This window comes from Marmota monax, unplaced genomic scaffold (assembly GCF_021218885.2).
Source record: "Marmota monax isolate L192 unplaced genomic scaffold, Marmota_monax_Labrador192_F-V1.1 WCK01_AAM20220418_F8-fsc00003, whole genome shotgun sequence".
NCBI lineage: Eukaryota > Metazoa > Chordata > Mammalia > Rodentia > Sciuridae > Marmota > Marmota monax.
In genome coordinates, this window is record NW_026694084.1 from 15,466,451 (window position 1) to 15,494,238 (window position 27,788).

The 27,788-nt window shown below is 36.0% G+C and overlaps 1 long non-coding RNA gene across 2 annotated transcripts; it reads left to right on the forward strand.

Annotated features, from left to right (window-relative positions):
* Window positions 1–57: 57 nt before the first annotated feature.
* On the forward strand, window positions 58–27,788 carry LOC124106865 (uncharacterized). Of its 2 annotated transcripts, XR_006856215.2 has the most exons (4): window positions 58–276; window positions 21,735–22,397; window positions 24,132–24,435; window positions 27,485–27,788. It is a non-coding gene; the product is annotated as an uncharacterized LOC124106865 (long non-coding RNA). The 2 variants fall into 2 exon arrangements; XR_006856214.2 differs by having other exon boundaries at window positions 63–276; window positions 24,132–27,788.

Consider the following 27,788-nt stretch of genomic DNA (forward strand, 5'->3'; position numbering starts at 1 on the left):
AACTCGATTAGAACAGGGCGTGGTGTTCGGCCTGTGGAGCGCAGAACAATGGCGCATGCGCACGGGTTCTTTTTTTCCTCTCGGCGACTCTGGGGGCCAGGGGGTGTGCCAGCAGCCGCCACCGTGTCTTGTGTAGCCGAGTTTGTCTGTGCTTTCTTTCTATTTCTAGTCTACGATTTACACGGTGATCCGCAGTCTGTTCCATTAATAATTATTGAAAGCTCAAAATGATTGTTCAGGCAATGGAGATTGCATTAGAGTGCGGCAAAGAACAAGGTAATGGGGCCCCTGCTCTCCAGGAAGTTACCTGCTAAGGAGTTCCTGAACTTTCATTTGATAATCAGTGATATAAGCGTTTGTTAAATTGGTTGTTTTGGGTTTATAGTAATGAGCTATAAATCGGTGGGGGTGTTTGGATCGGACTGTTTAATTTGACAGACAAAACTCGCAATCAGGATGGTTAGAGAAAGTCAGATGGCAATTAGGGTGTTTAGGGAAAACAGGGCAACAGTTGAGCTGACACTTTTAGTAACAGACGGCGGTGAATAAAATTAGAATCAAGGTAAAACATTAGACTAGGAAGGACTTTGATGTGTTTCAAAAACGAAGTTGTCCTGTGTGTGTGTGTAGAAGGCCCAGGTGATGATTATGGAAAGGAACATGGACTTTCCTCACCCCCAAGTGTTCTGACATCTCCATTGCTTACCTTCACATTTCCAGGCCTTTTCATTTTGTAGTGCCTGGTATGTGTGTGGGGGCAGGGGAGGGGGTCGTCTTGAACCTCTTCTCTTATCTACAGCAGTGCCCTATGGGATAACGTTCAATCTAATGGCTTCACATGCAGTCTACACACTTATAATTCCCAAATTACAGCCCAAACACGGACTATTAGTTAATCCCAGACTCACATATACCCAACATTTCAACATGAACACATCTCATACCTAACTCCCCCACGTAGCCACCAAAACCTATTCCTGCATTCTTCAACTCAGTGAATACTAATTCCATTCATCCAATTGCTGACCCCCAAACCTTGGAGTCATCCTTGGCTTTTTCTCTTACACTGTAAATCCAATCCACCAACAAATCCTTTAGTTCTAACCTTTAGGGCACATCCACATCCAGTCAATTCACATAATCTACCAAGTTATCCCTAGTCCAAACTATTGTCTCTCACTTTAATTTTTGGAGTAACTTCTTCACTAACCACTTTGTTTCCCCTCTTTATAGTCATCTGGAAGAGAAGAATATGTACATTTATGACAAACAGAGATAAATCTATTCTGGACTGGAAATAAATGTTTCAAGATAATTCTCTTTGATATCATCCATTTTAATGCTGTTGCTGCCATGGTTTCATAAGTGATTGTCAGGTGGTATAACAAAAGATTTTGAAGAGAAACTGCCTTTAAAGTCTACTTCTAGGCACACCAGTTTTTACCCCATAAGACCAGCAGGTGCCTCAATCTGGGTCCCAGGTGACTTGGAGCCAGAGCTATGTCTCCACCCTTTGCTGTGTTCTTCAAACAGAAGCCAGAGAAACTTTCAAATTTTGTTTAAAACCCACTGAGTCTTGCTATCTCGCCCAGAGTAAAGGATATAATAATATGATGCCCTAAAAAGCTCTAGGTCAACTGGACACTTAACCATTCTGCCCCATCTCCTGTATCTCCTCCTCTTGATCTCTTGACCCAAGCCACCAAGATTTCCTTTCAGTTCCTTAGATGCTCCTTTTCCTTCCATTTTGGCCTGTTATTTGCTATTGCCCTTATTTAAAGTATGCTTTGCCTGTTTGCCTACATGGCTTTTTCCTTATTTTTTTCATGTTTTGTTTAAATGTAATCTGCTCAGTGAAAATTTCTCTTGACCAATCTAAAAGTGTAACTCACCTGCCTACGAGATTTCTCATCTCCCTTTCCAGCTTAAATTTTACCACCATATTTTACTTATTTACTTTGTTTATTGTCAGCCTTGCTTCAATGTATTATCAGCTCCACAAGACCAAGGATTTTGTCTATTTTGTTATAACTGCTTCTTCAATGCCTAAACAATACCTCAAAAATATTTTTGAGTGACTATATGAAGAAAAGAAGGACTAAGACTTTTACTTTGGAGAGTGATATTATATAAAGATTCCAAAATAATTCAAGCTTATTCTAGCTGTTTCATGATAAATAGGTTATAAAAGGGCAGGAGTAAAAACAGCTAGATCAGTTTTATGTTCTTGAAGACTGGGTGAGAGCATGTGATAGTTTGGAGAAGCATATAAATACAGGTAGAAGAGATGAAATTTCAGATGCACTTTGGTGGTAGACCTGACAGGACTTGAGTTGAATCTGATGGATAAAGAATAAAAATGAAAATAATTTCTAGAAATACTCATCAATAGGAGAAACTATACACATAATCACATATCAATTTTCAGAAAATTATACTAAGTGAAAAAGTCAGTACCTAAAGATTATATACTACATGCATGTTATATGACATTTGGTGGTGGCAGGGTGGGGAATTGAATCTTGGAGTACTGTACCACTGAGCTACATCTCCAGTCCTTTTTTAAAAATTTGAAACAGGATCTCACTAAGTTACTGAGGGCTGGCCTTGAATTTATATTCTCTGCCTCAGCCTCCACAATAGCTGCAGCATTCTTAAAAAAAACCAAAATTATAGAAATGGAGAATTGATTAGTGGTTGACAGGAGTTAAGGAGAGTGTAGTGGTAGGGAAGGGAGGGTGACTAGAAAGACAAAAGCAATAGAAATCTTTGTGGAATGGAATGTTCTGGATCTTGACTATCTCAGTATCCTGGTTGTGCTATGGTTTTTGTTTTAAACAGTTTTGTTAAGATACAATTCACATACCGTACAATTTACTCATTTAAAGTGTACCATTCATTAACTTATTAGTATATTCACAGATATGTGCAACTATCACCACAATTTTTTTTTCTGGTACTGGGAATTGAACCCAGGGCTGCTTTACCTCTGAGTTATATCCCTGGTCCCTTTTGAGACAGATTCTTGCTAAATTGCCCAGGTTGGCCTCAAACTTGTGATCCCTCTGCCTCAGTATCCCGAGTAGCTAGATTACAGGCATGCACCACTGTTCTCAGCACTATAGTCAGTTTTAAGAAAATTTTCATCACTTCAGAAAAAAGTTTTGTACCTTTTGATTATCATACCCCTCTTCTGTTTTTCTCCCCCCTACAGCTTGATGCATTCACCTCGCATCTGTATAGATTGCCCTATTCAGGAGATTAATATGAATGGGATTGTATAATTATGTAGCCTTTTGTGTCTTTTCAGTTTGTATGATGATTTTGAGTTTCATCCCAGTAATAGTATGATATCAGCACTTCTTTCTTATGGCAGAATAATATTTCATTGCATGGATATACCACTGATTGTTTGCCCACTCATCTATTAATGAACATTATAACTGCTAAATTGTGGGGGATAGTCTGTGTGATCTCTAAGAGTTGAAAAATGATAGTTGTAATTTGAATTTTCCTGGAAGTCCAGGGACTAAAGTTGTAACAAAGTATAAACAAGAAGAAGGGGACTTTTAAAAGAGGAAGGATGAGAACCTGAACTTTCAACCTTAGTGAGCTAGGGCATAGAAGGGAGGGCAGAAGCCAGACTGGGAAACTTGGATTTGATCAGATAGGCAAAGGGAGCCACTTATTAAGTTTTTAAATAGAAAAATACATGAAGACAGTGGTGTTTTGTCCTTTAAGATTAAACTGGAAGTGATTTACAAGATGGATTAAAGTGGTGACAGACTGGAAACTCTGCTGATTTGCCTGGCTTTTCCTTTGGAATTTTCCTTGCTGGTTAGTGAAAATATCTTGTTTCTTGTTATAAGGGAGATTTAGCCCCAAATATGGAAAATTTGACTTTCTTGCTTTAGTCTCTTCCTAGTGTTTTCATTAAACACAGAGGTATTACAGAGAAATCATAGGCTAGGCATCACCTGGTGCTATCTAGGTGAAATCAGGTGTAAGTTTTAATCTTCACACATTTATCAGCTTATTAAATGCTTTTCATTCTATGATCACCATGTCAAACTGTGGGAAAACAAGGAAACCAATCCCAGCCCATAAGGAATTCACAATTTAGTATGGGGTGGTGAGCATATGAAATGTAAAACTAATCATGGCACTGTGTGAGAATGTCTGTGTACACAATGTTCTTGGGAATTCTGGAGAGGAAGTAACTCAACTGTCAGAGAAGGTTTGAGCCTATTAGGGAAGGTAACATTTGACTACCTCTACTGGACAGGCTAAGAAAGTGGCAAAGGCAGGCACACAGGTTTGGCCTCATTAAACTTGAGAAAAAGCATAAAGTGATCAGAGACTTTGAGAAGATCTTAGTACCCAGAGGGTAGGCTATCTGGAGTCGCACAACATGAGTCTGCATTGGGAGGTTAGAGCTGAATTATCAAAATCCCTGTGGACTGTACCGAGGAGTTGAATCCTGTTCTGGAGGCCAAGGATCCTTAACATTCTCTTTACATCACTCTCTTTGCTGTGCCCTCCTGTGTCTTGAGAAGGCTCATCATCTCTCAAAGACTTTGGCAACATTCTTTCAAAGTGTCTCCCTGCCCTGGCCCTGTACCTGTCCACCCTGCTAGCTGGGTGATTTCCGTGGCTTAAATGTGTCCCCCAAAATTCACGTGTTAGAAACCTGACCCCGAATGCTGCAGTGTTGAAAGCCATACCTGTTGGGAGGTATTTGAACCTTGGGGGCACTGCTCTCATGAATTAATTAGTGCCATTATCATGAGAGAGTTTCCTATAAAAGATGAGTTCAGTCCCCTCTTGCTCTCTTTCACCTTCCCTTTGCAAGGATACCCTCACCAAATGCCAGCCGCTAAATCTTGGACTCAGCTTCCACAACCATGAGTCAATAAGTTCCTCTCCATTCTAAGTTACCCAGTCTGTGGTATTGTTATAGCAGCACAAAACAGACTTAACAGTTATTGAAGTTGGATATAACCCTGTTATGGTATGTTCCCTCCACATTTGTATGTTGATGTCCTAACCCCCAGTACCTCAGAATGTGATTATGTTTGGAGATAGGATCTTGAAAGAAGTAATTAAGTTAAAATCAGGTTATAAGTTTGGACCTTAATTCAGTATAAACTAGTGTCTGTAAAAATAGAAGATTAGGACACAGACATGTACGGAGGGAAGACCATGTGAAGATAAGGAAGGCAGACATCTGTAAACCAAGGAGAGAGGCCTCGGAAGAAACATTTCTACCAGCACCTTGATCTTGGACTTCCAGCCTCTAGAATTGTGAGAAAATAAACTTCTGTTGTTTAAGCCACCCAGTCTGTGACACTTTGTTATGGCAGCCCTACCAAAGTAATATATTCTGTCACTTCCTGTTTTGTATGGTATAAAGTCAGAACTTATTAGCATATTCTATAAAGTTCTTGAAGACATTATCTCTCTAGAACCCTACACTCTTCCTCACTGAGCTCTGCTCAAACAAGCTACCAACTTTATTGTTTCTTCTGTAAAGTTCCTCAGTCTAAAATGCCTTTCTGCACCCTCTTATCCTATTCTCTTCATTTAAGATTTGGGTGAGGCATCACCTTCCCTATTCTGTGTTTTGCATTGGTCAAACATAGCTGAAGAAATCACCCCATCCTCCCGCACTCTACTGAAAACAAACTTATCTTAGAGCTCCTAACATTTTAGCCTATATATATGTTTTATTTGCACCACTAGACTCAACTATGGATATCTTCATTCAAATATAATGTTAGAGTTCTGATTACTGTCTCAGTACCTGACATATAACAAGTACTCAGTAAGTACTCTAAAAATGAATGAATGTACATTAAGTCTAGTTATCCAGAACTATATAATCTTAAAGGAAATTGATCCCCATTTTGGTATTCCCTAATGAATACCTACTACTACTGTGGTGAATGCAGTTTGAGTGACCAAAATGCTCATATGAGTTGATTTAATATCTCAGATATTTCTGAATAGCACATTGTTTTTAATCCATCTATACTTTTTATATACTACATGCAGATGCCTATTTCATTTTAATGCCTGCCTTCTTTAGTTATATTTTCAGTTAATACTGTCATTTTTTCAGTTCAGCCACATTAAGCTTGAGAAAAAGCATAAAGTAATCAGAGATTTTGAGAAGATCAAAGTCACATAGCTTTTCTATGCCAGACACAGTTCAATTCTGAGGGGGAAAATATTACTAAATACTGTTTTTATAGAAAGGAATTCAGCTAGGCAGAGGACATATAAACCAACAATTATACTTCAGTATGATAGGACAAAGATATGTTCATGGGGTGTAATGACAGAGTGGTTTAATTAAATTGAAAGCAAAACCATGTCCTACATTTAGGTGTTAATTCTAAGTTTTTTGTTTGTTTGTTGGCAAAATAATTATTGTTTCTTGGTGTGTATATCTTCATTAGATGACTTTTTCCTGACCTCCTTCCCTTGCTCTGGAGATACCTTATTGGAACTCCCTACGTGCTGTTTACACCTAATGCCTGTGTGAGAATGTCCAGAAGGCTCAAGCCTGCTGTCATCCTCATTAAAGAATCACACAGAGAGAAGCTGCCTTTGGAGGACTTTAATCCCCTCTTTCTTCACTTAGCACCTCATATAAAGCTAGGATTGACAGATAATTCTATCCTAGCTCTGAGGTCTTGCAATATGTGAAGGGAAGGATATTAGCAAAAGGGAGCTATCACTGTTCTTTTTCATCTGTCCCTAACATAAGGACCTGACATGTGGCTGCCCCAGTCTTTGAAGGGAAGTAGCAACTCCCAGTAGTTGGGTGTATCTCAGAGAAATCCAAAAGAATTGTAATGAATCTATAAGAGTTGACAAGCCAATATAAGCCACTAGCCAATTCAAAAACATAAATAAAATACCTGTGTATCTGTCAAAATATTTCTAATTCTAGTGTCTTTTGTAGAATATTCATTGTCTGTTTTGTCCTCCTCTAAAATTTACAGTATAAATAAATACTGCCTGATTGATTAGCAGATGAGCATGGTTGGTTGACACAATTACTGATAGAATAAGTGATACTGAACTACAGTAGAGGTATTTTTTTTTTTTTTTTTGGTACTGGGGGATTGAACCCAAGGATGCTTTACCACTGAGTCACATCCCCAGCCCTTTTTATTTTTTATTTTGAGGGTCTTACTAAGCTGTTGAGGGTCTCACTAAGTTGCTTAGGCCACTTTGAACTTGAAATCCTCTTGCCTTTGCCTCCCAAATCACTGGGATTACAATCAGTCATGAGCCACTGTACCTAGCTAGTACAGTTTTCTGATAGCGATAGTTATTAACACATTCTAAGGTGATAACTAACTTAAATTATCTGGCCAAAATGTTATTGGTGGAAAAAAATACAGACTTCTTATTAAAGTAATTTTAAAATCAATTTCCCATTTATTTTATGTATTATGCCAATGAGGAAATTAAGCTAGTATTATATGCAAGTCAAAGTTATTACTGTTTTAGTTTAAAAATAACAAGTAAATATTGAGAAGATGTAGGGAGCCAGGCAGAATTTTCAACCTGGAACCCAAATAGGATAAGAGTTTTCAGGAACTCTAGAGACCCTAGATCGAAGAAGAGTTAACTAGCAAAAACAGTAACATTCCTCACAGGTGTACCCTTTGTTATGCTTTTACTTATCTGTTTATACATCTATTATAGTTTGAATCCTAAATGCCCCACCCTCTCAAGGCCCAGATGTTGAGGGGTTAGTCCCAGGGAGACACTATTGGGAGGTGGTGAATGGTGGGGCCTAGTGGAAGATCTTTAGGTCATTGAGGATGTGCCCTGAGGAGATTGTGGGACCCCTGCCTCTTCCTTGTTCTCTCTTGGGCTTTCTGGCCATGAGATGATCAGTTTTGTTCCGCCATGTGCTTCTACCAACATATGCTGCCTTGCCACAATACTTATAGCAATGGGGGTCAATTGATCATGGACTGAAACCTATAAGCCATATTAAACATTTTCTCTCTATAAGATGATTATGGCAGGTATTCGTTACAGTAATGGGAAACTAATACAACATCTATTCTTTCCACTAAGCTGTTAGTTATGTAAAGTCAGGAATGAGGTGTATTTCTATCTTTACATTTCTATCTTTATGTATACATTTTGGAGGATATAAAATAAAGAGAAAGAGGCCTGAAGATAGCTCCAAAAGGGAAAAACATGGGGGTTTCTTAGGAATGTACTTGAATAGTCTAATATTATACCAAAATAATCTGATATGAGACTATGTATATGGTTAGAGAAGTCTTCCCTGACTTTTCTATTTAGAATAGAATGACTTCCCTCCATTTCTCATCACTGTGTTTATTTCCTTCCCAGCATTCATCAGAGTCTGTAATGGCCTTGTTATTTGGCTAAAGGGTAACATACCTCTTTTCACCTCAAGATGATTACGACAAAGCAGGAACCTAATATGTGGTCTTATTTATTACTAATCAATAAGGATTTGTTGCTCAGTAACTATTTGCTAAATTGGGCACAGTGGCACAAACCTGTAATCCCAGCAACTGGGGAGGCTAAGGTGGGGATTCTCAAGTTCAAGGCCAGCTTGAGCAACTTAGACCCTGTCTCAAAATAAAATAAATAAATAGAAAGGGCTATGGATATTGCACAGTGGTAAAGCACCCTGGGTTCCATCCTCAGTACTACAATTACAACAACAAAACTGTTTGCTAAATGAATCTGAATGAATTCATATGTGTGATTTAAGCTGAATGAATGTTTAGTTTGTATCCTGAACATTTCTTACATGATAGAAAAGAGTACTTATATTCCAGCAGACAGTGGGCAGAATGGGAGATAAAATTCTTCAAAAAGAAGAGCGCAAGAAATGCCTGGAATCCTGGTGTTTGATCTCTGAAAGGGAGAGCTCTTCTTTTCACTCTTCTAAGTAACAGTGGAAATTGACCCCTTGCCAGGGGAGGAAGGGACCTGGGTCGTGGTATTCTTATCTTCGAAGGCTTTCCTGAGTACTGGAGATAGGGGCTGAAGGAGTTGTCACCAGGAACTGAACAACCTTGTATTTAGCAAAAGTATTCTGTAGCTGCCATGTGTATATATGTGCAATAAGAATTGTAATGCATTCCACTGTCATTTATTTATTTATTTTTAAATCAATTAAAAAAAAAAAGAACCAAGGCCATGAACACACACACACACAAAAAAAAAATGTCTAAGAAAATGGTTGTAACAGCAGCAGCTACAAAGCAGAGGTGTCTGAAGCTGCTGGAAAGGATTCGTGTACTAGTTGCACTAACTGTCCTTATCTCTTCATCTCTTTGATTAAAAAAAAATCTTTTAAAAATTAAGAAAAAAAGTTCGCTCACTCACTTTCCATTTCTTTTTTAGTATTATCTGCTGTGTTTCTCTGCTCTTATACTCCTTTTGTTTTCATCTCTATTTCAGAAACATTTTTTTCTTTTATTTCTCTTTCTTCAGTTCTGTCATCTCAAAGCTGAGCTTTTTAATGTTGTGTTCTTCCGCATCTTGAGTTATTTTCTGGGTGTTTTCATGCCTATTTTTAAATGTCAGGTACAGTTTTGAGCCATTTGGTGGACACATCTTCCTGTCCTGTTTTACTTGTCTGTAGGGATGAATCTAGTTTGCTCTTTATACAGTTGTCTCATAATTATTTTGTATGGAGTTTTCCCTCCCTGCTCTCCTGTGGTTATTTCTATAGGAAATTAGTTCTTTATAGTTTTCTTTTTTTCCCCCTTAATTTTTACAGTGACACAGTAGGAGGAAATCTTTTCTGACTTCAACAAGCTCCCTTTTTGTTGTTTTATGGTCAAAACCTCAGTGACTTGTTTCTGGATTCCCTGAACCTGTTCCCTCTGGAGCTTTCCTTTCCTCTGTCTCACCATTTATTTTTTTCTCTGCAGCTACAGCTTCTCCTCAGTGTGGAGCCTTGTTGCAGATCCCAGCAGTAGAGAATCATGAATTTGGTAGTGCCTGCAGCGCTGCGATCTTGCCACTCCAGTGCTGCCCTGGCCCTGGTGTGCTGAGTGCTCACTGTCAAAGCTGCGGTAACACCAGCGGGGCTTGCACCTACTTCACCAGCTAGCTGTGCCATCCCCGCAGCTGGCTGGCTGTTTTCTTCACCTGGCACAGACCCTGGCAATCTTGTGACCTCTTGTGTTGTGAGGTGTCCTTGCTTTGTTGTAAATGTCCAAGCGTTTGGGCTTTGACATCCAGTTCCTTTTCTCCCTCTCTCCCCTCCCTGCCTCCTCTCTCTCTACCTTGGCCACACACCCCACCCCCAGCAGTCACTTTCAACTGCATTTAAAGCGGGGGTCAAACATGGGCCTGAGCATATATGACCTTCCAGACAGGCTCTTTAAATTAAAGAGTGGTCCTAAATATTTTTAAAATGTATTGTTCCTTGTATTACCACGCCCTATTTAGTTGCTTATTTCTTTTCTAATCATTTGGGCTATATTCACCTTCACCTTCCTCCTCCACTCCAAGTTTAAGTAACCTGTCTAGTACACAAACATTACCACATCACTCAAATTTATTACCACATGATTTGTACTTCTACCGAACAAATTAGGTAGGCATGGAAGGGCATGGAAGGCCTCCATGAATGGGGCCTTCCTCCCCATTCTACCTGACTCCCTTCTCCTGGCCTTCAAACTCTGAATATTAATTGTATTGGACTGCTTGTGATCAAGCACATACATATTCTGTTTCAAGCTTCTATGCTTCTGTGTATCTTATGGCATCTGTCTAGAATGCCTTTTCTACTTTTCCAAATCTTCTGGCTAATTCTTTTTCTTTTTGCTACTAGGGATTGAACCCAGGGGTGCTTAACCACTGAACATATCCCCAGCCCTTTTTATATTTTATTTTGGACAATGTCTCACCAAGTTGCTGGGGCTGCCTTTGAACTTGAGATCTTCCTGCCTCAGCCTCCCTAGCTATTGGGATTACAGGTGTACCCCACTGCACCAGGCTTTTCTGGCATTCTTATTGGACCTTCCAGAGTTGACTATCCTTCTGAGATCCCACAGCATTTTGTATTTAACTTTATCTTGATCTATCTAGATCAACTGATCAACTTGCAAATGTGTCTGTCTCCTCTGCCTGACAGTAAACTAGGGACCATATCTTAATTGCCTTTATATCCCAGCCTCAAGCACTAGGCCTCATATATAAAAAGTAACATTGTGGGCTGGGGATGTGGCTCAAGTGGTAGCGCGCTCGCCTGGCATGCATGGGGTGCTGGATTCAATCCTCAGCACCACATAAAAATAAAGATGTTGTTCCACGGAAAACTAAAAAATAAATATTAAAAAATTCTCTCTCTCTCTCTTTAAAAAAAAAGTAACATTGTCACTAATTCTTTCTTCTATTTATTCTTTCTGAGTTATTTTACCTCTCTTGATACTTTAGCTATACACTATTTTATTTACTTCTGTGCTATATTAAAATAAAATACAATGCTGGTTACCCCCAAATTCCTGTTTTGCACTCCAGAGCACTTATTCACTTTTTCAATTCCTTGGATAACATCTGTGCTTTCATGTCTCCTAGGAATCCAAAATCAACCAACCTTCTGTTAGTGTTCCATCTCTTGACCAGTGGCACCCTGTTGATCATGCCAGAAAATAAGAATTATCCTAACTCATTTTTTTTAACTCCCAAACATTAGGTCTTTTTGATTCCACTTTCCAAGATTATCTTGTTTTTGTCTCTTTCTCTCCCTACCTACTATCACTGCATCAACTGAAAGCTATATCATCTTTCAGGGGAAACCATGAAAAATTTTTAACTATATTCCTGTATGTATCTTGACTCCTCTATTTTACACATAACAGACAAGATAATTCTTTGAAAACTAAACCCTGGTTATTGTCCTTTGCTTAAACCAATCAATAGTTTTTAATTGTTCTTAGCAGGAAATCTGAAAATCTTTAAGCTGATCTATAAGTGCCTTTCTAACTTTTGTTCTTGTTTCCTTTAAGTTCCTCAAATTTCTGGCTTTTTCCCTGTCTGGATGCTCTCTCCATCCCACTTCCCCCTTACTAGGCCAAACTCATACCTTAGCTTTAATATGGAAAGTATTTTTTCTGCTTTCCTTTATAATCATATTACTTATGCATGCATCCCTAAATAACTGTGTAGTCTGGCTTTTTCTGATACTTTACATAACTGAAATCACACTGTCTGCATCACTTTGTGACTTTTATTTTATGTTCAACATTATTTTTAAAGGATTCATTTATGTTGTTCAATGTATAGTTTGTGCATTTTCACTGTTCTTTAAATATTCCACATTTCCATAAAATCTATTCTAGATTTGATGAACTTTAGGGTTTCTGGTTTGGGACTATAATGAACTAAGAATAATGCTACTATGAACCTTTTGTACATATATCCTGGTCTATCTGAGCACTCATTTATTCAGAGTATGGATTAATGGGGTGCCAAACTATGTTCTACAATAGACATTCATGATTATACTGTTAAGCCAGGTTTCCATTACTGTAACAAAATATTTGAGACAAACAACTTAAAGGTTTATTTTGGCTCATGTTTTCAGGTTTCAACCCATGGATGTCTGGCTTCACTGCTGTTGTACCTGTAGTGGGGCAGAACGTCTTGGCTGGGAATACATAGTGGAGCAAAACTGTCACCTCATGGCATCCAGGAAGCAAAGAAAAATAGTGGGAGGGTCTGGGGTCCCAATATCCCTTTCATGGGCATGCCCTCAGTGATCTAACTTCCTTGCACTAGGCCCTACCTCCTAAAAGTTCTATCATCTCCCAATACCACCCTAGACTGGCAGCCAAGCCTTTTGCATATAGGCCTTTTGGGGACACTTAAGATCCAAACCATAACACACTCCTAACCAAGAGTGTTTAAGTACTACACATCCTAACTGACACTTTTTAATTCATAGCAACCTGATGAAAGTATATTTTGTATACACTTATTATAAAATGACATTTTATAAATTGATAATATGGCAATATGTGGTCAATTGTTTCTAATGATGGCCACAACAATCCCTATTACCCAAATGCCCTTCTGCAATGTGATGATTTTATAGCTCCTCCATTAAACAGTGGCATCTCCTTCTCCTTTCCCTAAATGTGAGCTGGACCCATGATTTGCTTTAACTTATAGGTCTAGTCTTAAAAAGCCTGTCAGCTCCACATTTACTTTCAGGGATCCAGCCACCCTATAAATAGGGTCAGGCTAGAATACTTAGTAATAAGAGACTACATAGGGGGGCCAAATCAGTCCCCAGTTATTCCAGCTATCTCAGCTGAAGTGTCAGACGCAGAGTAAAGCCATCTTAGACATCCATGTTTCAGTGGAGCTTCTGCTGAATACAGCTGCATAAGAAACACCAGCCAATACTATGCAAAGAAATAATAAATGGTTGTGTTAAACCACTAAGCTGTAGATATTTTGTTATAAAGCAATATGTAGCTGAATCACAACATATCAAAAACTTTAAAATCTTAACTCCCTCTGTATTAGTTTCTTTCTTCCTATAACCTTTATATCTTAAGAAATATTAGATGTCATTTTTAAATGTGTACAAATTTTCACGGTAGTGTCATTGGCATGTTTTGAAGTAGAAATGGCCTCTTTGTTCTAATTTAAAAGATTGCAATAAATTACAACACATTCATAAGATAGAATAGCATGAAACAAAACTACACTGAAAGGATTTTTGTTTTGCTCTGTCCATACATGTTTTTTTTGCTTCTTTTTAGTTATGCATGACAGTAGAATCCATTTTGAAATAATTCTAAAAGCATGGAATATAACTTGTCCTAATTCAGTCCCCAGTACCTCCCTTACATTTTCCCTCCCCAACCCCCTACTCCCTTTCCTTTATTGATCTTTCTGCCATTTACCCATAGTTATTTTTTTCAATTAATTTTTTGTGGATGTACATGATGGTGAGATTCACTGTGGCATATTCATATTCACGTATAAGAGTGTTATTTCAGACTCATTCCATTATCTTTCCTTATTCCAACCCTCTTCCTTTCCCTCATTCCCTGAAAGGATTTTAATGACTTTGGAAAATGTCAGAGAAAAATACCAGGTGATTTTTCTTCATATGTATAAATTTTATCCCCAAGTTGTTAAAAAATTGTACATAAAGGCTAGAAAAAATGAATACATTAACACTGGTTTGGTGGTTTTGATTTGATTTTTCCTATTCTTTGAAAGTTTCTACAGAGCATATTATTTATATAAAGAGAGAAAAGAAACTAATGTTGTCTTTTGACATAGTAGAAAGTTTGTAGTCAAACTTGACATGCTCTGGCAGAGAAATTGTCAAGATGTGACACTCTACCCTTGGTGGCCATCAGTTCAGATTTCAGGAGCAGACTCAAAAGGCTTGGTAGCTTGGATTTTTGAAATTTGAACAACATTGAATTTTTAACTGTTTAACTTTCTAAATTAATTTTTAAAACTCTACTGTTTTTACTCTTGGAAGTAGTTCATAAAAGAAAAGATATCTTGAGGTCTTGAAAGTAGAAAGTATATAATCTTAAAGGACAATACACGTTTAAGTTTATGAATAACTAACTATGGTCTTTCTAATTTTCATTTTGTTGTGGATGGTAGAAACATTATTTGGGAGACTCTGGTCCAAAGAAAGAAAAACAACACTAAAATGTAAAATTATACAGGGATAGCAAATGACATATACATTCTTAATCAGTAGGAAAGCATCTAGGTTTCCCAATAAAATCATCTTTGAAGTAGAGAGTAAAGGAACTTCTAGAGCCATGAGTCAAGTTTGGCTTCTCTATAGCAGTGTTTCTTCAAGTGGAGGTGCTTATTAAATAATCAGCATCCAAAGCCCCATCCGAGACAATTGTTATTGAATCTCTGTGAATGTGGCCTAAGAATTCTTCATTGTTAACAACATTCTCAGGGGAGTCATACATTAGAACTTGAAGGAAACACTGTCTTTGAGAGATTCTCTATGTTGATTTGGTTAGTGGTTACATGGCTGGAACATATGTAAAAATTCATCAAGATGTACAATTAACTTGTTTATGTTAGTTACATTCTATTAAAAAGTAAAAAGAAATAAAAATGTTTCTAAAACATAATGTAGCCAAATAAGTCATTTATTATTTAGTAAATTTTAATTTACACTAGTAGCCATAATTTATACATTTGTATTGTACTGAAGCAGATTGTTTTGTATTTTTGTTAGCAAACTTGGGCATTGGTCATTTTAGAAAGACTCTTTGACGTATTTTTGGTTAGATTAAACTACATTTTTTTTAGTGGAAAAAGAATTTTGGTTTATAGCCAAATTTGTTTGGATACTGATATAGATAAAATTACTTTAAAGTTTAAAATTTCATATTTCTTTAGAAAAATTATGATTGAAGTAAATAATACTTTTAAACCCTGTAGTCTTTGTTTTGTAAATGTGAAAAATGCAAGTATGGGAGGGAAGAGAGGAAAAAATAATGGAAGAAACAGTTGCCCTCAGGACAAATACTCTAGCCCATACTCTCAAAATAAGACATTTCAGAAATTTTGATTCTTAAGTTAAATCTCTCATGATTTATTCTTTGATTGCCATTTAGAACAGCCTTCTTAACTGTGTAATAGCTATTGCAACATTTTATGTTTGAAAATATTTTTGTTATTGTTTATGCTGGTAATATTTTTATTTTTTAATTTATAAATATTTCTATATTAGAAAGAGAGAAGCAAAAACCACTGTGATGGGAAGAGAACCTTTAGGATTTTGTTGCCTCTAATTTTGGTCCCTGATTCATCATACACCTTCACAATTTTATTTCTGTGAGAAAGAGGTCTGTTTTCTCTTGGAATGCCACATTGTTTAGGGATGAAATGTTCGGAGTCTTTAACACTGTATTAGAGTGCCTCTTGAGTATTTAGCATCTGGATACAGCCGTCATCACAGTCATGAGAGATAGAGCAGGCCAGAACTGACTCTGTCTAGGGGAAATATCAGGACTAACACCAAATCTAACACAGCTCTTTCCAGTGTTGCAAAAATAATATATCAGTAAGGCATCTCTATGAAAAACTTCTGCAGGCTTGTATCTAATCTGAATTATTGTCACCCAGCCCATTATATACATGTAGTAGGAAATTCTAATAGTGAATGATATTATTATGACAATTTCAGGGGATTATAAATCATGATTTCCATAAATAAAATGGTTGAAGCCTATTATTGTAAACTCTGTTTTTCACATACATATATAATAGTATCTTTCTCTATTAAAATAATAGTGCTAAAATATTGAAGGACTTCTGAAATCTAATAAATTGTCCATGTTTTCTCAACAATGATTGCCTTAGCATCACCAAGAGAGACAAACTTCTAAGGGAGATGGCCCATCTGATTTACCTGTATACATTAAAAACACTTGTAATTCCAGCTACTTTGGAAGCTGAGGCAGGATTGTGGTTCCAGGACAGTACTGGCAACATAGTGGAATCTTGTCTAAAAAATAAAAAATAAAACAACAACAACAAAAGTTTATTTCTATTGCTATATTCTAAAAATCAGAAATATGTAATAAAAACATAAACTGGGAAGAAAATAACTAAAATGTCTGGTAAAACGGACAATTAAATATTATTATGCATGTATAAAGATACATCAAGAGTGAGATTGACAGATTATTACATTTATTTAGCACAATGACTAGCTCTTGCTTATGAATATTATAGTCCAACCAAGGGGTACTTATAAAATCCCATTTTACAGAGGAGAAGTTGAGAAACAAGAGTTAGATAACATGCCCACAGTCACACCAGACAGACTTGAGGCCAATAAGTCTGACTTAGGAATTCTTATTCTTTATCACTGTGGTGTGTGTGTGTGTGTGTGTGTGTGTGTGTGTACTGGGTATTGAATGCTCTGCCACTGAGCTACATCTCAAGTTTTTTTTTTTTTTTTTATTTTTTATTTTGAGACAGGGTCTCACTAACTTGCTTAGGCTAGCCTCACACTTGCAATTCTTCTGTTTCAGTCTCCCAAGTCACTGTGATTACAGATGTGTGCCATTGCACCCAGCCTCTTTATCACTTCTTAAACTCACATATGTCCATATAAATAGCTTTATTGAGGTTAATTGACAAAAAATGAAACATACTTAAAATATACTTTTGTTAAGTTTTAAAAAACCATTTTAGATGTGCAATTCAATAGCGTTCACTTTATCTGCTATGTAACAGATGTCCAGAACTTTGTATCTTGAAAAACTTATGCTCTAAACCTACTAAGAACAATGTCCCATTTTTCCTTTCCCTTAGACTCTGGCAGCCATCATTTTATTTTCTGTTTCTATGAATTTGACTACTTTAGATAACCCATGTTAATAGATCAATAAATTATTTGTCTTTTTAAAAATTTGTTTATTTCATTTTGCACTATTTCCTTCAGGTTCGTCCAGGTTGTAGCAAGTGTCAGAATTTCCTTTTTAAGGCTGAATAATATTCAATTTCATTTATCCGTTCATCTGTCAATGGATGATAGGTTACTTCCACCTCTTCACTATTGTGAATAATGTTGCAGTGAACATAGGTGTGCAAATATCTCTTGACAATCTACCTTTCAATTCTTTTAGATACATCCCCATACATGGGATTGCTGGGTTATATGGTAGTTCTATTTTTAGTTGTTTGAAGAACTGCCATGCTGTTTCCATGGCATCTGCACCATTGTTGTTGTTGAGTTGTAGAATATATATATTTTAATGTTAATCCCCAACATATGGAATTATATTTTGTAGTATGGTTTGCATGCTTCTTTCCATTGTACATATTTTGAACATATTACTTAACGTTATTAATATTATTTTGCTATAATATATAAAATTATAGCACACTGGCCCAAACTAGTCGTATGGTCCTGCCCAATTTCATGGAAGGTACAAGATGTGGGGGAATATAGATTTTTTTGTAAACAGTAAATCTTTCTGCCACACCTAGTGGATAGGTTGAATTCAAAATGCCTTGTTTGCTCTGAACTAGGTTTGCAAGATGAAATATAAGACACTCAGTTAAATTTGAATTTCAGATAAAAGACGAATATTTTTAGCATGAGTACATCCCTTAAAATGTTTGGGATATACTTATATACAACTCTTAAAGTGCTGAGTGTCTGAAATTCAAATTTTGATTTGTTACATCTGGAAACCTTACTTAAGGCTGCATGTTTCATGCATGACAAAAACCCATTAAAGTGAAGAATTATTATCCTCACCAAAAGGTGTTTAAATCATATTTAAAAATTTCCAGGCCATATAGGCACATCTGCAAGTTGAACATTGCTAGCTAATTCCCAACTTCAGTTATGCCATATAGTAGGGTTGCTTTTGTTTTTGTATTTTTGGAGTAGAGGGGATTGAACCCAGGGGCACTTAAACATTGAACCACACCCCCAGCTGTTTTATTTTGAGACAGGGTCTCACAAAGTTTCTGAAGCTGGCCTCAAACTTGTGATTCTCCTGCCTCAGCCTCCGAGGTACTGGGATTGCAGGTGTGTACCACCATACCCAACATCAATTAAAGATGTGGCTAGCCTTCTGCAACTTACTTTGGTTGCCTAAATCTCTCCTTTCCTTATTTGTAAAATTAGGAGTTTTCACTTGAAAATCTCAAGTGTACCATTTTCTTCATAAAATCTGTTATCCTATGACCCTATCGTGTTATTTCTGTAGTAATATGTCAGGATATTAATGAGAACATGGTACAAATACTCATATCTGAGCACATGTGCATGCTTGCATATTCTCTCTCTCTCTCTCTCTCTGTTCCCTAGGAAGCTATATACTTATCTGATGATGATGCTGTTGCTTAAATAATTATTACAAAATATTCTTTTGATTGTCTTCCTTTAATGGTAAAATTTTTCCAGGAAGACAGATTTGATTTTTGGAGCCAAACAGAAGTTACTTGGAGCCAAGAACAATGGGTCCTCAGAATGAGACATGTAGGTTTATCAAATAAACAAAACTGTTTTATTTATTTATTAAAATATTTTTTAGTTACATATGGACACAATATCTTTTTTTAATATTTATTTTTTAGTTTTTGGTGGACACAGCATCTTTATTTTATTTTTATTGGTGCTGAGGATCAAACCCAGTGCCCCGCGCATGCCAGGCAAGCACACTACCGCTTGAGCCACATTCCCAGCCCTGGACACAATATCTTTATTTTTGAGAATCTTAAACCATCAGTTAAAAGAAGTTAGTCTTAAAAGAGAAATCCAAACATCAGTTTTACTAATTTATCTTAATAGAACTATAGATGTTTTATTATACAGATCACATCCCTGTAATAAGTGCATGGCCTCTGATTTTGAAAGACTCACACTAAACTTAATATGTAAATTATGTAAGTTGCTATAAAAATTCACCCTCTATCAAAGAGCTGGTGAATCATTGCTACTGATAATAAAGTATTAAAATACAATTCCACAGGATTTATTACCAGAATGCTCTTGAAAATAACTTTTATTCCAAGATGCATTTCCTTTTTGGAGAACTTTTCAACTATGTTTAGGAAACAAAAATATCCAATATTGATGGTTTCCATCACTCAACAGAAATAGATAGAAAGATAGATCTAAATTATTCATGAAATGATTCTAACAGCTTCCACTTTACACTCTACATTGTAAAGATCATGTGAAAAATGAAGAAAACAGAAAAATGTTTTTGTTTTAATGAAAAAGATAACTGCTCATAATCAAAGATAAATTATTTTACATTAAAATTTATACATTTGAAAAAAAAACTTATATTCAGATAGAAATAAACCAGAAATCAATCAGTCAGTCAAAACCAGATAAGTTCAGTTACATTTTTAAACCTGGACTAACAGGTACATTTTATTGACATACCTGTGAACAGTATTTAGATGATCAAGGAGGACAACTCTGAAAAGTCCCTACCAATCTTTTTCTCTTTTCTACCCAACCTCCAACCTTCTCTTGTTTTTATTTTTATAGGGTACACATGTGTTTTTGCACTGTGTATGCATATACACTACATAACAAGGATATGTTTAAGAGCATCCAAAATTCAATTCAAAATTATTTTGGAACACAGTCTTGAAATATTTATCTAAAAGTCTTTAAATTTTACATACCCTGAACTATTAATTGTAATTTTACTAATTTATCTTAATAAAACTGTAGTGTACTGAATTGTGACCTCCCAAAAGATATGTTCAGGCCCTAATCCCTGAAGGTGTGAATGTTACTTTATAAGAAAAATGGGTGTTTGTAGATGTAAAATTATATATATAAATATATAAGGTTTATGTATGTGGATTATAAAATACATATTTTATGTGTTATAAAATACATATTCTACATGTATACATTTATATGAATGTGTTGTCAGCTGACTTTTGTACTTAAAAGCCAAAGTACAACACCCAGGCCATTCATTACTTGCTACAGTGAACTAGAACCATATGTTTAAGATGGCCAAGATGCAAGACATAGCAGATTTGGATTTCAGAATAAAAGTTGGATTGAGGGTACTTAAGAGAATAGTCAGACCCACAACATACTTTGTATGTATCAGAAATAAAACTTTATCTGTTAATACTCTGAAGTATTAGAAGTGGTTTGTAATCTATCCTGACTAATCTTCCATGATAGACTAAATAATTTCTGAGTCTAAATTTGTTGTTTAATCTTTATGGAGTTGCCATCAATTTACCAGACTGGCTTGGAGGACTAAATAAGAATTATAGCTGAAAATCTTTAGCATCTTTGTGCTGCATGGTAGGCTGCAACAAATGAGAACTATATTTAATAATAAGAAGTCCATTATGAATATTATCATTGATTCTATTCATAACAATTTTTTTAAATTGGTATTATTATCATTTCTTATAACAATCTGATGTGAGACTTGGAGTGGTTAAGCAATTTGCTCAAGGTTGTTTCACAAAGCTCTTCTAAATATAGAAGTAGCTTTTTATTCCAGGAAAGTCTGACTCCAAAATCCATATTTTTCAATTTATGCCACATAAACAATCATCTGTGACATATAGAAGTGCATCATTTTGACATTCATTTATTTTAAAAATATTTATTGATTGCTAGCCATGTAAGCTACTTGATGTTAGCATTAGAGACACAAAGGTGCACAACCAGATTAATCTTGTCATTAAAGAAATCTCAGTCTTTCTCAGGTAAGTAAATATATCATTGTGGATTAGTACAACAACTTAGGTAATTATGTAGTCCCATCAAAGCCTAAGCTGACTCCAATAGGTGGTTCTGCAGCCAAGACAGCTCGTCGAAATTGTACTGAGTTAGGATTGTATTTTTATATTCCCATGTTGATGGTTCTTTAGATATCAGCTATTCAGAGCTGGAGGCATGACTTGGGACAAGGCAGTTTTATTTAACTGAGGGAATCTTGATAGAAAGATGACAGCTGAAGACCATCTTCTAACAGCATGCCCAGAAGCTGGGGAAATAAAACCTAATGTCTACCATAATTCACTCCTTGCATTACTCGATATTTTCACTGATTCTGCAAGCAGCTCTCCATAAGCTTGTCTTCCTGAGGAAAATGTGGGAAAAACTAGAGTACTCATTGTTGTAGAAGGTCATAGGGCCAAAACTAATAAATGACCCCATCCTCTATTATGTATTCTAGATCCCTGTACCCCTCAGCTACCAACTCTACTGGTCTCTGTGGACTCACTGATTGGTGGCATGACCAAGACTCTCTTCTCTGAGGCATTTGTGTCACAATTTATCATGGCTTTCTCTGGCCGAAGTTACTACACTGGTTATTTACCATCAGAACTGAAGAAGTAAATACCAAGGGTCATCTGAGTTGGTCACCTGGGGTTCCACATGTGTTCCAACAAGGCCTACCTCTTCCTGATGATCAGAATTAATTTTCTCTGCAAAAGTGGTGACTTCCTATCTTGCCGACTGGACTCTGCTGCGGTTGGCCATGGGGCCACAACTAATAACTGACTCTTTCCCTCACAAGAAGCCCAGGAAATAGCCAGTGTGTAATTCAACTGGACTCTTTCTGTGTCCCTGTGGAAATGTACTTTACAGATCCCAGAAGACTATATACTACAGTAATAAAGAGAACTTTAATTTCAGTGAGGATCAATTGTTAAGGTGTTTAAAAATTTAGTGGACAAAAAGAACAGGAAAAAGTACAAAAGAAGACCACAAAGGAAGCAGTTGGCTCGAAGAGGAAAAACAGAAGTGTGTGTCATCTCTCAAGTCAAAAGAAAAACATATTTCAAGAAATGGAGTTTTATCAATTATTATCAAATGCTGCTCCAGGAAAAATACAGTAAGTTGAGGATTTAGAATAGACCATTGTATTCAGCAAGAATTAGGGGCCCTGAGGAATTATTTTTGGTGGAGAGGATGAAATGAAAACCTGAGTTGGAGGAAGTTATAAATACAAAAGGAAGAAAATAAAGTGAAGATGGTATTGAATAAAGCTGTTTTTCTGTAAAAAGGGATCAGTAAAGAAGGTAGCTTGTGGGAACAGGTGCAGAGGAATTTTAAAAACTTGTTTACTTTTGGTTTTATTTTTTAAGGTGGGAGATAGTATGGTATTCAAGGAAACTGACCCAAAGGAAATGCAAAGATGCCTAATTATTTTTTGGTCACAGATGCTTAACAAGAAGTTCTCAGTAACTATCACTCTGATTATTTTATACTATTTTAAAAATATGATTTTGATAATTATTGATAATTATAAATACCTACTTTATTAAATTTTTGATTTCTAGCAAGTTTTCAAATAATATTATCCATGTAACCACAATCTCAGATGTCCGTGAATGTTGCTGTGAAAATTAAGAAACAAACTGCTTATCTCTTATGACTATATGAGAATAAAATTACACACATTGTTTTGGAGAAAGGATGTTGGTTTTGTAGTCAATGAATCTGAATATAAACTTGTTATCCTCCAAAATAACTTAGAAGAATGATAAGGGTTATTTTTGAGCAGATTTTTGTCATCAGTCAATACCAGAATGACCTATGGTTATGCAGGGTCACAAAACAAAAGAAATATGAACAACAATATGAAGAACAACAACACAGAGAATAAAGAATACAGTCAATGGAACTGTTGCTGAGCATTAAGCACATTTGAGTGTTTAGATAAAAACTTCCCAATTAAAAATAATTATGGTGACTGGGTAACTAATTAGGTTGCAGGGATCAAACCTGTTACTTTAGTGGGTCAAGGACAGACCAAAGGGAGGATTCAGTGTACATATTTTATTATTTTGAGTAAAAGAGAACAGAAATTTGGAAATTTGTTCAATTTGTGCATGAGGAAAAGCCATGGCTAAAACCAGAGTCTTCATCCAAGTAAAAGATTACAGAGAATTATTGTCAGATGCTAGATTTTTTCCTTCCAGAGAAATGACAACCCTATACCTTGAAAATTTCAAGAACAGTCTTTGGAAATCCCTCTAAAATGTTAAATTAATGCACTGGCAATTTTAGTACAAATCAGGAAATGCATAAATTACACTACTCACAGTGATTTTCACTAAGTTCAAGGGCATACATGTAGGACTATTTATTCTAAATAAGCCCAGTTTGAGGAGTTAATAATATTTCTTTAGGGACTTAGTACTTGCATTTTTCATCTTCTCTGAATTAAGATTAGAAAATAAGAATGAGGGTTTGTGTACTGCATTTACAATATAATTTCTTAACACTGACAAGATGTTTGGTGGAACCCTGGTTTTGTATCAATATTTAAGGGAAGGTATTAAGTCAGAAATCATCTTGAGCCAAATTCAAAACCATGTTAGGTACTAAGGCTTTTATATATTTTATATTTGTGATGCAGCTAATTTTATTTTTTAAATTAGTTTCCACAAGTTAAAAGAAAAAATATTTCATTTATAAGGATAAATCTCCCAGTTTTTTACATGTTTATGTTAAAATATAAAGCAAAAGAGAATCATGCAAGTTAACATTTGATTTGCTTGTTTTTCTCAGTAAGTTTGTTCTCATACTGTGGTTTTTTATTTTAATTGTCCAAATATTTTAGGTTGGCTTCTTCTGGAAAATACGAATATTGATTTGGGAGCTGATAAAATACTTCTGAAAGTTATGATGGGATGAACACTTGCCAGTGTGAAAATCAACATAATGAACATATTCCAACATCTTCAACTTGGAAAAAAATATATTCATTTTAAGAACTTTGGCACATTAAATAATATGGTTTTTGTCATATGAGAACAGCTTGAGGAGCTGTGTGGAACATACCTCAGAACTGTCCACTCATAGGATAAGCAAAGGGATCTCTTATCTCCCATTGTGTTAAATCCTTCACACCTCCGAGATTATGTGTAAGTCAAAATATCTGAGCATATTCCCATGGGCAATACAGCAAAAATTCCCTGATGCAGAAAACAAGGAAACTTCACTGCCGTGGAGACAAGATCCTGTCACATCACACTTTTGCACAGCTGGTTGTCATAGCAACAACAGGGCTAGAAGTGCATTATGAGGACATGAGGTAGGGCACCAGAGATGGCTAAACACCATTTCATGATGAATTTTGGAAAAATAATATGGCATAACCATCAATAGATGTGGTTACCTGCAAATAAATAGCTAAGGTGATACAGGAATATACAAGATGTACCAAGGTGGCTATGAATGGGAATGACTAAGTCTAATCAATCATATTGCATTCAAGTGAAGCAAACATACACTATAGCTAAAGAATACATACAATGTTTTCCACTGTGCCTAGTGTCTATTAAAAGGAAAGCAAAAAGTACTATGGAAACTCTGTGTACCTTCAGAATAGCTACAAAGCATTGTGTACAAATGAACTGGTCAGATTTCTAATTTGCTTAGCAGCACAGTCTTTAGTGAAGAGGGACATCAGGCATTAGGTCATAGGATGTTAACTAGGAATATTATCTAATTTTATCTCTTCTGTTTCCACATTCACCAAATGCCTTGTGTTTCTACTGAGGCTTCTTCATAAATTAGCATATAAGGATAAAATGCACTCATTTTCAACACAAGTAATTGTTTTCTCTTTATAGTCATATCTATCATTATGAATTAAAAAACCTAAACCATGTACTATACACTAGTCTTTTGTGTGAGATGAAGAGGACTGGGCATAGTTGGGGATATTATTTAAGTGTATAGTGCACATGGACATGACAAGGAAACCAAGATGGAATGACAGGAAAAGGTTTACATTAAGTTGTAGTAGGAAAGATTCTAGGGAAAAGTAGAAAAGTTGTAGTGAAAGATTCCAATGGAGGCAATAAATGGCTTGGAAGGAGCAGAAGATGCAGAATATGCTGATTCTTCTCCTCGGCTCCTTGAGCAAAGAGAGAGAGGTTTGAGAGACAGTAGTTTTCAATTAGCGGGAGGAAGAAAAAGTATTTGGGAAGAGGTTCAAGACCATAGCATGACTACAAGAGACTGTAAACCAAATTACCGTCAATTTTCAGCAGTGATGTGGTAAAATGGTGTCTTCTACTTCAGCAAAATCACTTCTCCATGTTAGTAGTTTGGTTTGATCCATTATCAAAAGTCTTTGGAGATGGGAAATAAAAGTGATTCCAAAGCATTGTAAACTTAATATAAAACTCAACATTAGCAACTTTCCAGAAAATGTCTCTGAAGTAAGTGCTGCATTTGGTGTAAAACCTCATACGGTGGTTTCTTGATACATTAAAAAGTTTCCTCTTATTAGTGATGCTTTCATAGTTGGCTTGATTCACTTGATATCGATGATCTACACTGTAATAAAATTTAAGCATAGAAACTTAATCCAGTCTGAATTAGGAACCACAGCTTCACTGGGACTTAGCGTATCATATTGCAGCATAACATTCTAATATACATAATTTCCTAAATCATGCCTTGACTTTGGGGAGTACTTAAATATTCAGCTCAATTCTCTCGTAAGTGTGCAGAATACAGTTAATGATATAATGTCCTCCATGAAGAAGGCAGAAGAGTTTGTACACCCAGATTCTCTAGCAGAACCAGAAAATAAAACAACTATATGAAAGAGCTCCCTGGCATAATTCTTTAAAAAAAAAAGCAGAAGAAAAAGAAAAATCAACTTTTTTAAGTGCCTACTATATGTCAGCTTTTTCACTAGTATTTTAATATACTTTAATCATCAAAACATATCTGCAAATATGATGTTCATTACTCCCATTTTCCTTTTAAGGAAGCAAAGCTCACAGATGTTGCTGAAGTTAACACAGCTATGGTGGAACTGAGAATAGAACACAGTCCTGTCTTTAATCTGTTCATACACTTGACCAATGATCTTTGTCTGAATCTGCAAATATAGAAGTCTGCCTAAGAATTCCATACTGAATATTTTAGCATCATTTTTTTTGGGAAATTCTCTTGGTGCTGTCAAAGATGACATGCATTTAAGAAAGTACAAAATCTCTACTGCCTTCTTAAAAGCATGTGTTAACAGACCAGTGTTTGCTTCTTCACTGACAAAAGTTAAGATTTTGGGAACTAAACTCCAACTTGTTCACTTGTCTGTAAATTTCTGAATGGCAGAGACCATGACCTTGACTTCCAATATCCAATTTATACCTGGTTTAAAAGAATCTTTCACAGAGTCAAGCCATGATAATAGTAGGTTATATTATAGTAGGTGAATTTTTATTTCCTCTAAACGCTGAAGACTCAAGCCCTAAATTATTTCAATTATGTATGAAATAAACCAATGCTTACACAATACAGTTCTTTATTTATTTGATACAAGTAAAAGAAGAAAACACTTGGCAACTGCTCACTTCTACAGTGAATTTGGTTTGGCTTGTTAACCGAGTGGTGAAGGATTTGGATATGAATATTTTCAGTTGGCAGCAAAGAGGAGAAAGAATTCTACATTTTCTCCTTGACATTGTAAGTTTAAGGAATGCTTTGTGCTATTATTCTGACAGCCTTATAAATCAAAATAAGGAAGAAATGGTAACTACAAGTTTCAGTGAAAGACAATAACTGGGGAAGGAGACAAGTATATTTTCATTCTCAAAAGGGTAAATTCTGTCAGTAGGAAGAAGGGGGAGTTCCTACTTTGAGGCTAAAATATAAAATATTAATTTCAGATAGCTCCAGAAGCAGATTAGAATTCCTTTTCATTTCATGAGGGAGTTAATAATAATGTGAAGATGAAGGTAACTACTTCAGATGAATAACTAAGTCACTTTATAGAGGAGTGTTTTATGTGCAGCCTCTAGAACAGCCTCAATGGACCCTGACTATTGGTACTTATCCTTGTGTAATCCTTTCCCATCAACTGTGGGACAATTTAGTGAATAGACTAGTATAAGGTGGAACTAATGATGTATGATACAAGGGTAATATGTTTCTCTCTTTCCTTCTTTCTAGCCCTCCCTCCTTCCCCTGCTCCCTTTCTTTCTCTCTCCAAGATCATGATTCACTCTTGGGGAAGCCAGCTGTCCTGTCACAAGCAACCATATGAAAACACCCATGTGGTGAGAAACTGAGGTCTCTTGACAACAGCCAAATAAGTAAGCTGGGAAGTGTATTCTCTAGCTCAATGTAAGCCTTTGGATGACTACTGCCCCAAATGACAATTTGCCTGCCGCCTCACGAGAGACTGAACTAAAAGGACTCAGCTATTCTCCTTGTGGATTTCTGAAACTGTGAAAGATAATAAATGTTTGTTGTT